The sequence below is a fragment of the Dasypus novemcinctus genome, chromosome 31 (assembly GCF_030445035.2).
Source record: "Dasypus novemcinctus isolate mDasNov1 chromosome 31, mDasNov1.1.hap2, whole genome shotgun sequence".
In the NCBI taxonomy this organism is placed as follows: Eukaryota; Metazoa; Chordata; class Mammalia; order Cingulata; family Dasypodidae; genus Dasypus; species Dasypus novemcinctus.
In genome coordinates, this window is record NC_080703.1 from 45,659,165 (window position 1) to 45,673,094 (window position 13,930).

The window sequence follows — 13,930 nt, forward strand, 5'->3', positions numbered from 1 at the left end:
TCCAGATCTGCACTGCATGAAGAAATACCCTTGAGAGAGGGAGGGACTTGAGAGACTGCTGATTTCTACAGGGTGAGACAATTCTAGTCCATGCTGAGTGGTAGCTTCCTTACACCCTGGCCTTTCACGTGCTGTTAGCCCAGATGAGCGCAGAAGACTAGGAAAGGACATGTGACATTTTAAGGAGGTGCAGAGGTGCCCAAAGATGTACTTACCAAATCCAAAAAAAAATAAAAATAAAAATAAAAATATACTGTGTAGATTCCTTTATTCCATCTGCTCCTTTCCCCTCAAAATAAGGATGATGAGGTTCTCAAAGATGACTCCATGCACAAATAATTAGAACTATTTTCAAATCAGCTCAGTTCAGCACATTTTGCCAAGTCAGTATCTGACAAGCTCATATATGCTGATTTCTCTTTACTTTTACATAGATTAGATAGATCATACTTTCCCTGTACAAGCCATAAAAAATTTTGTATAAGGTTCTGATCTTCCCATTCTGCTATTTTCACTTGGTAATTGAAATACTAATTCCTACCACTGTAGCTCCTAGAGCAAGTCCCCCTATCCTTTCTAGGGAAGTAAAGAGAGGGATTAGACATGATATTTGGAAAATTTTCCAATAGCACTTTCAAATATAAGCACACACATATGATTCATTTAAAATTACCTAATTGTATAGATTTTTGCAAATACTTACATGTGCATACACATTTATACAACTCCATACACACTTATAAAGGTTTAAATATGGATTTACCTAACGATACACCAATCAATATATAGTTTCTTTATTTTGTCATCTAGTTTCCCTGAAATACTTTATACGGCTCTGGAAAGTATAGGGCATTTCCCTATTGAAATATTTTCTGCTGGGGGCCAAGAATAGTCCACAGATACCTAAGGATATTTTTTAAGAAAGAAAGAAAATAATAGATTGTACAAAAGGAGAACACATTTTGTTGATCATTTTAGTAAAGAAATTTAGCTCTTGGATAGTCAGAATATGCTCCAAAACCATTACTTCTGCCTTCCAGAGTCCAAAGGCACAGTAAGTGACATAGCACTTCTGTGTTCATGACCAACTCACTGGCAGATTTATTAATGTTCACATTATTATTATTCATTCTATGTATTTTAAAAGGAAATCAATTTCTCATGTTAGAATTACTCCACAGTAGTCTGATAACTCTAAGCAAACCATTCATAAAAGTACAGCATTTAGGTACTAGCAGAAGAGATCAGGTGGAGAGCTGTGAATAAGAATTTTGTGTTTTGTTTTTCTATTTTCATTCTGAAGAATCAGCATGCCTGAGAAATTTATCAACATGACCATCAAAATGGAATTCTTTCTCATGAGATTCTCTGATGACTGGATGCTACAGAGACTGTATGCCACACTTCTCTTCCTCATTTACCTGGCAGCAGTAATGGGGAGCCTTCTCATTATCACTGGCACCACCATTCACCAGCATCTCCAACTTCCCATGTCTTCCTTCCTGCTTGATATCTGCTATATCTCTGTCACTGTCCCTAATCCATCATGAACTCTCTGCCCAACAAACATTCCATCTCCTTCCTAGGATGCTCCACGCAAGTTTTTCTTATTTTGTTTTCCTGTGGCACATAGTTTGCCTTCCTTATAGTGATGTCCTATGACCGCTATGCTGCCATCTGCCATCCTCTGCACTATGAGGGCATTATGCACAGAGGTGCCTGTGTGCAGATGGTGACAGCATCATGGCTCAGTGGATGTGTTCATGGCTCCATTCATGTAGCAGGTACATTCTCTGACAGTTTCTGTGGACCCAATGTAGCCCATCAGTTCTTCTGTGGTATTCTATCAGTGCTTACACTTTCCTTCTATGGAGAGCATATTTTAGAAGATGAATTAGTTAACTGTTAACTCTTGTTTTGTTTCATGTGTTTCATTTTAATATTTGTTTCTTATGTTCACATTTTTTACCACTGTTTTAAGAATCCCATTTGTAAAAGGGAAGACAAAAAACTGTTTCAACTTCTCTGCCCCACCTCACCATGGTGATGCTGTTCCTGTCTTTTTTTTTTTAATTTGATATTTATTTTATTTTTTAATCTTTTTTTAAAGATACAGAGATCACACAAAATGTTACATTAAAAAATATAAGTGGTTCCCATATATCCCACCCCCACAACACCCACTCCTCCCACATCAACAACTTCTTTCATTAGTGTGGTACATTCACTGCCTGTGATGAGTACATTTTGGAGCATTGCTACACAGAATGGATTATAGTATATATTGTAGATTACACTCTCTCCCGGTCCACTTAGTGCAATATGGTAGAATATACAATGTCCTGCATCTGCCTCTGCAATATCATTCAGGACAACTCCAAGTCCCAAAAATGCCCAAATATCACACCTTTATTCCCTTCCCCTGCCTTCAACTACTCCCGTGACTATTGATTCCACATCAGTGCTATAATTTCTTTCATTGCTAGAGCCACAATAATTCTGTAGTAGAACACTAGTAAGTCCACTCTAATCCATGTTTTATTTCTCCATCCTGTGGACCCTGGGATGGTGATGTCCACCACCTCTATATCAAGATTGGGCTTAGATCACACATGGTTGATGAATGCAATTCTCCTGCTTGGAATTTTAGGTACTCTCAGTTCCCTGGTGTGGTGGTTGACCTTCTCCACCTCCCTGTTAGATGACCTGGGCAAGACCAATGAACCAGAGAGTAGGAGTCACAACCCTGCTGAGGCCCAGGGCCCAGCTGGCACATGACCAGTTCAGAGATTCAAGTCTCCTAAGTATACACCAATTCCAGTACCAACCACAGTTTCAGTAAAAGTGACAGAAGAGGCATGTGTAGAAAGGTCACATCTGAGCCCAGCTTCATCACACTTAGGAAGACAAACTATAATATAGGGCCCACTGACAAGGCCTTGAACTCCAGAGCCATCTGTCATGACTGTAGAAACTGTGTGTCTCCATAGCCCTCAGGAGCACCAGTACCTGGGGTTGTATCTACTTTTGCTGTCTCTGTCATCTTGCTGAGGCATGCATAAGTGCAACCCCTCTGATGACCTCCCAACACTTTTTGAAGACTCTTAGCCACATAGACTGATTTGTCTTTACCATTTCCCCCTTCATTCAAGGTTTTTTTTCTAGTTTTATCACCAGATAGTGATTGGATCGGCACCAAGGAAGCTCATCCCCAGGAGTCATGTCCTACACTGGGGGGAAGGTAAATGCACTTACATGCTGAGTTTGGATTAGAGAGTGGCCACATTTGAGCAACATGGATGCTCTCAGGACATAACTCTTAGTCACCCTGCATCTCTAGGCCTAGTTCAAATTTCAGGCACACAGGCTCTTAAGGATAGTCATCAATATCAAGGGCTGATCACTGGACCATCCTACTTCACTGGTCTTTGCCCTTGCACTTGGGGAATTGTTGTTGTTCCATTAGGGAATGTGGCAGAGCCCCCCTGGCTAGGAGCTCAGGACTCCCTCAGTTGTCATTTGTAACTGTAACTACTATGAAAATACCCAATGAATATCCAAACACTACCCTACATATGTGCTCTGGAAAACTCACTCCCATCCATGAGGCTGGATTTTTTTCTTTTTATCTATCACTTCTACTCTCTGTTAGATTTCAGATGTATTGTCTTCCACATTGCTAATTCTTTCCTCTGCCCCTTCAAATCTGCTGGTATTTTCTGAGAGTATATTTTCTAATTCTTGGATTGTGCCATTCATCACCATCATATGTTATCTTTTTGCATATGTTTACAATTTCTTCAGTATGCTCTCCAAGTGTTTTCTTAATATCCTTAATCTCTTCCTTCACTTCATCAAGTTGGTCCATGATATTTGTTTGAAGAGCTTTGAGTATTTGTTCAGTGTTCTGCTCCTCTTCCTGATTTTTAGTTTGTTCTTTGGACTGGGCCATATCTTCCTGATTATTGGTATGGTTTGTAATTTTTTGGGGGGGGCGCTGCTGTCTGGTCATCATTTTATCTTGATGAGTTTGTTCACTTGATTAGCTTCTCTGTCTTGCCTTTTTATTTAGTTGCTGTTTTTGTGTGTTTGTTAAGTTTCCCCTTTGACACTTTGTTCTTCTTATTCTATTTCCTTTTGTTGCCTAAATTCCCTTGATGGAAAAAGGGAAAGCAAAAGAGATATGAAAAGAAAAAGTGAAATAATAATATTGATAATAAGTGTTAGCAGAAGGATCATATAAGACCTACGAGAATGAATATTAAACTCATGTAAGCAGTGTATAGTTACAGCAATAAGAAAGTGGAGTAGGGAAGGAGACTTGGCCAGTGGATAGGGCATCCTTCTACCACATGGGAGGTCCATGGTTCAAACCTCAGGCCTCCTTGACCCATGTGGAGGTGGCCCACGTGCAGTGCTGATGTGCGCAATGAGTGCCGTGCCATGCAGGGGTGTCCCCCGCGTAGGGGAGCTCCACGCGCAAGGAGTGAACCCCATAAGGAGAGCTGCCCAGCGTGAAAGAAAGTGCAGCCTGCCCAGGAATGGTGCTGCACACACAGAGAGCAGATACACAAGATGATGCAACAAAAAGAAACACAGATTCCTGTGCTGCTGAAAACAACAGAAGTGGACAAAGAAGAATTCACAGTGAATGGACATAGAGAGCAGACAACGTGGAGGTTGGGGGAGAGGGGAGAGAAATAAACAAAAAAATAAATAAATCTTAAAAAACAAAAACAACAAAGTGGAGTACCTACAATGTAAATGGGAAACTGAATATGGAGAAGAATATAGCTGGTGTTTATGCGTGATGAATCTGGACTCAGATGGGATCTCTCTCTTCATAAGACTTTCATGCTACTGTGCTGGAGTTGTAGTTGGTGTTGGGGTTTAAGATATATTTAGGGGATCGGAATCTCTGGACTGACAATGTGATAGCCAGGCCCTGAGCCTCAACAGACTCCAGCACCTACAATGTGATTTATTGAACTCATCTCACTCAGCTAAGATGGAGTTGAATAAGGACAACCACCACACCATGGAGCCTAGAGTGCCTACAACTGAAAGCGGGAGGATTGCATCCAGTATCCATGTGGAATCTGTGCCTCCTCTTGACATAGAGGTGCAATGGACACAACCAATCCAATGTCCACAGAGAAAAGGTGGCATTGGAGTGGGAAAAGTGGACATGGTGGCTAATGGGTATGGGGAATGGCAGGAAGAGACGAGATGTGGAGGCACCTTTGGGACTTGGAGCTGCCCTGGGTGGTGCTTCAGGGGCAATCACCGGACATTGTAAATCCTCACAGTGCCCACTGGATGGAATGGGGGAGAGTATGGGCCATGATGTGGACCATTGACCATGAGGTGCAGAGGTGCCCAGAGATGTACTTACCAAATGCAATGGATGTGTCATGATGATGGGAATGAGTGTTGCTGGGGGGGGGAGTGGTGGGGTGGGGGTGGTGGGGTTGAATGGGTCCTCATATATATTTTTTTAATGTAATATTTTTACAGAATCAATAATAAAATAAATAAATAAATAAATTTTTAAAAAAAACCTGTACCAAATCAGTGACCAAAAAAAAAAAAAAAAGACCAGCATGATCAGGAGAGAGGGAAACAGAAAAAAAGGACAATAACAAGTAGAGTTAATAAAAGAAAGAAAACTGAATAGAAGTGTTAGAAATAAAATGCCAGAAAAATGGGGGGCTAAACAAAGAGGTGGAATGTAAGAGCAACAACAGAAGATAGAAAGATGTAGGGAGGAAAAGAGCTGGTGCTGGTAGCCAAAATCAGTACACACAGAAAAGGGGAAATTGAGGATGAGGTTCTGGTAATGCCAGGGTTCAGGGTTCGGGGAACACTGGGTTCAGAGAATGTGGGTTCAGGGAACACGAGTTCAGAGAATGTGGGTTCGGGGAACACGGGTTCAGGGAATGTGGGGTTTGGAGAACACAGGTTCAAGGATCATGGGATCGGGGAATGTGGGGCTTGGGGAACATTGCTGTGTGACCACCAGGTTCAGAGAATGCTGCAACTACCTGCCCTAATGGAGGGGTTTAGCTGTCCCACAGCTGCAGCCACAAGCACCTGTAATCCGAGGTTTTACCTTGAGCAATCACTCTTTTTGTCACACTCTCTCCAGGTTGCTCTCCAGAAGTTTCCTGCTTTGTGCATTCCCCAAACAGCTCACTCAAGCAGGATTTTGTCCCCACTCAGCCACTTTTTTCTAGGAGAGAAGATGTGGGTGCACTTACTCCATTGCCATCTTGCTGTTCCAGTTTTCTGGGAGTACTACATATTTTGCAAGAAATTTTGAGTCTTCTTCCCTGAAGTTGCTGATATCTGTGCTTTACACAGAGTAACCCCCCACTCTGAATCCTCTCATCTACAGTCTGAGGAACAAGGTCCTGTGTGGGAAACAAAGGCATGTTGTTTCCATGGAAGCAAGTTACTTCCTTGACCACTGAGTCAAGCTGTCCCTTATGATTATTGGTGCGGAGCACAGTCTTGGCTGGGTCAGCACACCTGCAGGCAGAACAATACATATAGAACAGAACAACCTGGGTAACAGGATTTATGAGTATAGTTACTGATTCTTATAATAATAGTTCCAGTAAAGTTTGTTGGGTTTTCATCAATCACTAGTTAATATAGCATGAGGTAAGGGTAATAGGTAACTTGATTTTGTGCTGAATGTCACGTAGGTTAGGGGTATATATATTAGCCCCCCAACTCAATAAACTTGTCTGATGAGCTTGAGAAATCAATGCTCTCAGATCCCCTGAACCCAATCTTTCTTTTTCTTTCATTCCCGATACCTCGGGTCGCCGAACAAAACTCCGACAGGTGGCGCCCAGACGTGGGGCTCGAGGCAGAGGATTCATCAAGGCACGGCAGCGTAGGATCTTCCACCTCTGGATCGGGAACGCGGAAAGCTGAAAAGCCTTTTTTAAGGTAAGGAGCGTCGAAATTAATTAACCCGGGTAAATTGCTGCTTCATATTATTAAGTTTTGCTTTCTGTTAGCATCAGGGTATGGGTAATCAACCAGGACGCTTGGAAGAATATTCACAGGTTTTGAAAACACTGTTGCATAGTGTAGGCGTCACAGTTAAGACTGCAGATTTGTTAGAATTGTTTGCTTTGGTTCAAAACCATTGTTATTGGTTTCAACTGCAAGGAAAGAATTTGATGAATGTTAAGCAGTGGAGGCAAGTAATGAAAGAATTGCGGAGAGCATATCAGAAAGGAGAGAATATACCTGTATCAGTTTGGGCCTTAGGACAGCATATTGCTGCTGCATTAGATTCTTTGCAGTCTGACAAAGAGGATGAGATTGTTCTTTTCTCAAGGGAGGAAATGGCTATGAATGATACAGGTAAAGAAAGGAATTCGGAGGAGGAACCGGAAGAAGAGGAGTTATTTGAAGTTAGAGATACAAATCCATTCTTAACTAAATCTATGTCGGAGCTAAATATTTCTAAAGTAAACATAAATCCTAATTTGACTCATGAGGTTCCTTCTGCACCTCCAGAACCTGGAAAAGTACCTAGTGGACTTTTCTCTATGGACATGCCTTATGTTCGTAGCAGCTTTAAGCCAAATCCTGTGCCTGTTACTCCATTAATGAAATGTCTTTTATTGGGATCTAGTCAAGGTGAGCCTCTGGCTATGCAAGCTGTAGCAGCTTTTCCTGTAACTATTCAACAAATTCCTCCTGATGCTGGACACTCACAAGGGGGTGTCAAGCTTCATCCTGAGCCGAAAACTTTTAAACTATTGAAAGATTTAAAACGGGCAAAGATACTAAATAATGTTCTTGTTAGTGAAATCAGGCTTGTAAGAAAACTCTCTGTTAAAGTGTTAACTAAGATAAGGAAACTATTCTGGCAGCAACTCTGCAACCCCCCTGCTGTCTACATGACAATGTAGCTGTGGGCTAGTGGGGGTTAATAGAGTTAAGCCACTGAAAAAAGAGAAAAACATGGCAACATTGGTGTTCTGTTTTATTTCCATGCTAATTCTAATTGGGCTTATTTAACCAAGATAATAAAATTAGTACAAAATTTTTATCAAGGTTTAAAAAGGAATTTTCAGTTTTAAATCAATAGTTTACTCCTGAACTTCAAGTCTCAGTGTAGTCTTACAGAGTAATAATCCAAAAATGTGTGTTAACGGTCTGTCTAAACTGCTAAATTAGAGTTTTAACTACATTTATGCTGCTCAAGTTATCTTAACTGATTGCTGATAACTAATAAAAATATTTCCAAGCACAAGCTTGCATGTTACAGGTAACATGGATTCCAGAAGAAATCTGAAGAAGTGATATTTAAAATGTGATATAATGGAGAGCTTAAAAGCAGCTATACCAAGAAAGTAAGAATTATGAGTTAATTGTAAACTGTATGTTTCTGTTACTGTGTTGTGATTGTTCTGTGTTTGTTCGTTCAATGTCAGTGTATATTTTGATACCTCCGGATGGTAATATAAATTAATAAAAATTTATAAAAGAGCTCTATTCAAATGGCCAAAAATTAAATAAGTGCTTATATTAATACATAAGTTTAAATGTTAATAAGATCTCTACAATGATAAAAATTGTGAGTCTTGATTAACAAAATTACTATAAGTCTTTATAAAAGGTTGTTCTTGCCTAGATTGAAATGAATAGCTTATTTTTCTTCACAGGATAATATGAAGGATGTAAAACTTAAATGAATATTAAAAAGGTTAAAAGTTTGTGAGAATGCTAATTGAAATTTAATAAGTTTTTGCAAAAAAGTGTGTTTTGCCCTAAAGTAGGATGGCTAATTTTCATAAACTCTTGGAACTTAAATGCATGTGGCAAGTTACAGAAAGTATTGTGGTTTTAATTATTATAAAAGAGTGTGTGTCACAAAAACAACCTCTTATCATAGATTAAAGTAACAACACTGTAGTATGCAGCAATCCCAAACACTGCTAGTTGCAAAAGTTAATGTCCAGCTGTGTTGCTATCACTTTGTTTTAAAACTTGCTAAGACTTTCTTTAGTGTCTTCTTAGACTAATCAAGCCAGCTGCATTCCTCTATCTGTAAAAAACGCAACAATAAACTTCTGCGGTGCTTTTCAGGGCTATGTGCATAGCCCAACTATCTTGTACAGTATTTAATATAGTAATAGTAATAAAAAAGCAGCATACGTTACTTCTTGAAAAGAACAGGCTTGGCAGACTCCATTCATGTCTGCTCAGCTTACTGAATTTGCTGCCATATTTAAGGTGTTAACAATATTTAAGGAAGCTTTGAATATTGTTTCTGATTCTGAATATGTATGTCTTACTATTAAGCATATTGAAACGGCTCATATCTTTGTTACTGATAAATTATCTCAACTTTTTGCTGATTTGCAACATCTCATTAGATTAAGACAGCATCCTATTTACATTACACATATACGTTCTCATACATCTTTGCCTAGTCCTATGACAGCAAGTAATGCTCGAGCTGATTTATTAGTGGGGTGTTTACAAAGTGCTCGTGATTACCATGCTTTAACTCACATTAATGCTAAAGGCCTGCGAAATAAATATCAAAAGCTTACTAGACTACAAGTGCAGGAAATTATTCGTACTTGTCCGACCTGTGGACCACTGACAGCAGTGCCTTTTCAGGCTGGAACTAATCCCAGAGGCCTGACTCCTAATCAGTTATGGCAGATGGATGTTACTCACATTCCATCCTTTGGTAAATTACAATATGTTCATGTTTGTATTGACACTTATTCTCATTTCATGTGGACTACTGCCCAAAGTGGGGAACGGTTTCATCATGTTCGCTCACATCTCTGGTCTGCTTTTGCTGTGATGGGATGCCCTCTAAAGATTAAAACTGATAATGGACCTTCTTACATTAGTAAATCCTTTGCTTCCTTTCGTAGGAAATATGCTATTGAACATGTTACCGGCATTCCCCATAATCCTACAGGTCAAGATATTGTTGAAAGATGCCATCATACTCTCAAGACTATGCTTTTAAAACAAAAAGGGGGAGATGATGGTATGATATCACCTAAAGATCAATTGGCTAAAGCTTTATTTACCTTAAATTTTCTTAACGTTTATGATTCTATGACACCAGCTGAATGTCATTTTGAACATTCTCAAAAATCCACAGAAATGGCAGAACCTGAAAATCAACCAGTATTTTGGAAAGATGTTTTAAGTAATGTATGGAAGAAAGGCAGGGTTAAAGTATGGGGGCGAGGTTATGCTCTTATCATTTCAGAAAATGGAGAAGAAATCTGACTTCCAGCAAAAAGGATTAAACCTAGGACTGAAGAAGTGGAGTCTTCTACACATGTGGATCCTACTGACAGTGAGTGAAACCGGCAATGGTAATGGTAATTACACATATTGGGCATATATCCCTAATCCCCCATTACTTCGAGTGTTAACTTGGAAAGATCCTTCTTTTCCTGTCTATTTGAATAAAACTATTATATTTCCTGGACCCGTGGATGATAGGTTACCACTTAAGCCACGAGAAGAAGGACAAAAGATTTATAATCTCCTTCTTCCATTTGATTTCCGACCTCTTTGCATTGGCAATCGCCCACAATGTATGGCTGTGAAAAATAGAACTATGATTAATTTTAGCCATAATAATACTAAATCTTTAGTAACTTTATTCCCATCTTATCAATACCAAGAATATAAGTATCCAAGTTATAGTTGTCCTAAGAGGAATGCTGATGATATGCAAAGATGGTATGAATGCCATATGGGAAGAGGATCTGTCGTTTTTAATGATTCCTATGGAATAGTTTGGGAAAGTGCCCCATGGGGAATCCCAACAAATATAAGGGCAGATTTATTTGGTATGGTATAAATAGCTTGGGACAACAAATTAGTAATATGCAGTATCCCTTTCATGATTCCCTTGATTTGGATGAGAAAGTAATTTTTACCAAAAATAATAGTGATTGGAAAAATATAGGGAAATGGGTTCCTTTTCCATGGTGCAATAGCACTGGAATCCATGATCAAAAACAAATACGGAAAGTCTTCGTAGGAGTGGTATCTACTTCTGAATGGAAAGATAATAAAAGTATGGATGGACAATATTTACAATTAGATCAAATTCATCATTTTCAATCATGTGTCAGAGATCCATATGTGTTTGTGGTAGGGAAGGCTACCATTACTGAAAATGCTTTGTTCTATAAGGATGGCACTTTGTATACTTGCTTGTCTGAGAATATTTTACAGAATGGAGATATTATCACCATGGCTCGCCGAAGATGAGGAGTGTGGATCCCGGTGAAAATGAATCAGATGTGGCAGTCATCACCTGAAAGTCATCTTCTTTTCCACCTGGCTCAAGGACTGTTGAAACGATCTAAGAGATTTCTGGGACTTCTCATAGCTGGCATTCTTGGTCTCATTGGTGTCATCACTGCTGCTGCCACTGCTGCTGTTGCATTGCATGAGACGGTGCAGACCCAGCAATACGTGCATGATTGGCACAAGAATGCAAGTGACTTATGGCATAGTCAAGAGCACATTGATGAAGGACTTAATAATAGAGTTAGTGATTTGGAATCTGCTGTTTTACACTTAGGAGATCAAGTTTATAATTTGAATTTGTTAAGAGGATTGAAATGTGATTGGAATGAAAGTAATTTTTGTATTACTCCTTTGGATTATAACATGTCTATGTTTCAATGGAATAAGATCAGAAATCATTTGTTAGGACATAAAGGAAATATGTCATTAGAAATTGAGGAATTGCAGAAAAAGATTTTAGAAATGTCTCATAATCAGATATACGTAGATAGTGATAAGGATATCTTTAATGATTTGATTTCACATTTGAATAAGCTTAATCCTGTTGATTGGTGGAAATCTCAACATTTCTTATCTGCCTTAGGAATAGGGATATGTGTATTAATCCTGTTGCTCATGGTTGTCGCTTGCCTGGGAAAAGGTGTTTGCCAGAGATTGCACCGTGTGGACACCATGGGACAAGCAAACAACATAGTACTTGCTAAAACTCTACAATAGTACCCCGAAGTCAGTGCGCTTGGCTGGTAGTCAGTGACGGGCAACTTGGCTAGCCTTTCAGTCAACCTAAGACAGGGACGTGGCCTTTCACTGCCACGCTTCCCCAGGACGGGTAAGGCTGATTGTGCGTAGCCTCGACCTAAGACAGACACAGTCACCCTGACTAAAACAAAAAGGGGGAAATGTGGGAAACAAAGGCATGTTGTTTCCATGGAAGCAAGTTACTTCCTTGACCACTGAGTCAAGCTGTCCCTTATGATTATTGGTGCGGAGCACAGTCTTGGCTGGGTCAGCACACCTGCAGGCAGAACAATACATATAGAACAGAACAACCTGGGTAACAGGATTTATGAGTATAGTTACTGATTCTTATAATAATAGTTCCAGTAAAGTTTGTTGGGTTTTCATCAATCACTAGTTAATATAGCATGAGGTAAGGGTAATAGGTAACTTGATTTTGTGCTGAATGTCACGTAGGTTAGGGGTATATATACTAGCCCCCCAACTCAATAAACTTGTCTGATGAGCTTGAGAAATCAATGCTCTCAGATCCCCTGAACCCAATCTTTCTTTTTCTTTCATTCCCGATACCTCGGGTCGCCGAACAAGACTCCGACAGTCCTGCAGATGGCATTAGGAGAAGAGAAGCAACAGCAATGAAGCTTGCAAAATGATTTATTGATTTTGATATTTAGTTTTAATTAATATGAGTAAATTTTCAAAATAAGGAGACATCTCTATTCTCCTTTTTCTAATCAACAGAATTTAACAAGTTGTATGTTAAGAGTGTCCTAGGACTAAATTCTATTAACTTATTTTATGTGTAGTAAATGAGTAGCTTGCAAATACTTGATTCAATGTTTCTCTTTCCAGTATCATTTTCCTGTTATCATGTTCTATTTGGGAAAAAAATTCTGGATCTTTTACAAAATCATTGTCAGTGTTTCAATACATTGCGATCTCCCACCATTTTTAGTGTTGTCACAAAAATAGCTTTTTGAATTTTTATTTCTGGAAGTACATTTGGTTTTTACAGCCTCTGCAATTAAAATGGGGGTGCATAGATATTCATAACTTCTCTATAAGTATTCTGCTGGTCCACACTAATTAAATATTTATGTGTGGATTTCAGAGCAGAACCATTATAGGATTTGTCAAGTTGTGGTGCTCTCTGATCACTTAAGAATTGAGAATGTATAAAGTTGAAGATGACAACATTCTTTATTTAAATCTGAATTTCCTTAACAACTTTATTTCAAATTCACAAAAGTGAACAGAAAAAGGCAGCTCAACAAGTTACGGAAACCTTACTTCTAAAACGTTCATTTTTAGGCACTTTTATCTCATCTGATTCCAACCACTAATGCAGTTGTTGCTCTGTTGAGGAATAAAAACATAACCTTGCAAAATATCTAACAAGCCACTCCTGCCCCCTCTTCTGTGGATCGGCCTGTGAGGGCATGGCCGTACAGGAGAATATCAAAGAAATAACTCCTGCCCCTGTTTCTGTAAATCATCCTGTGAAAACATGGCCTAGTAAAAAGATATCAAACAAGTGACTTCACCCCCACTTCTGTAAATCAGCCTGCAACCTTGCAGGTGCATTCTGCCTCCATAACCCCCTTGCTTGCAAAATTTCACCTAGCAATGCATTAGCCAATGAATAAAAGTTATGCTGATCCCACCTGAAATCCTATATAAACCTATGAAAACTGAAAACCGGAGCTCCGAATTTGAAACCGGAGCTCCTCTGGGCCCGCACATAATGACGCTGTTTATCCACCTTTCTGTAGTGCTGGTTGTGAGTTTCTATGGTTCAGAACACCTGGCTTTGCTGTAACAGCTCTAGTATTCAGAAAGATACACAGATAAACACAGATTA

General features: G+C 39.3%; 1 long non-coding RNA gene and 1 pseudogene across 1 annotated transcript; one reads left to right on the top strand and one right to left on the bottom strand.

Annotated features, from left to right (window-relative positions):
• LOC131277014 (zinc finger protein 334-like) overlaps window positions 1-13,930 on the bottom strand; it is a 266,430-nt pseudogene that overhangs the window by 47,415 nt on the left and 205,085 nt on the right.
• Window positions 6,418-12,612, top strand: LOC131276983 (uncharacterized). The gene is made up of 2 exons (XR_011647847.1): window positions 6,418-6,960; window positions 10,271-12,612. It is a non-coding gene; the product is annotated as an uncharacterized lncRNA (long non-coding RNA).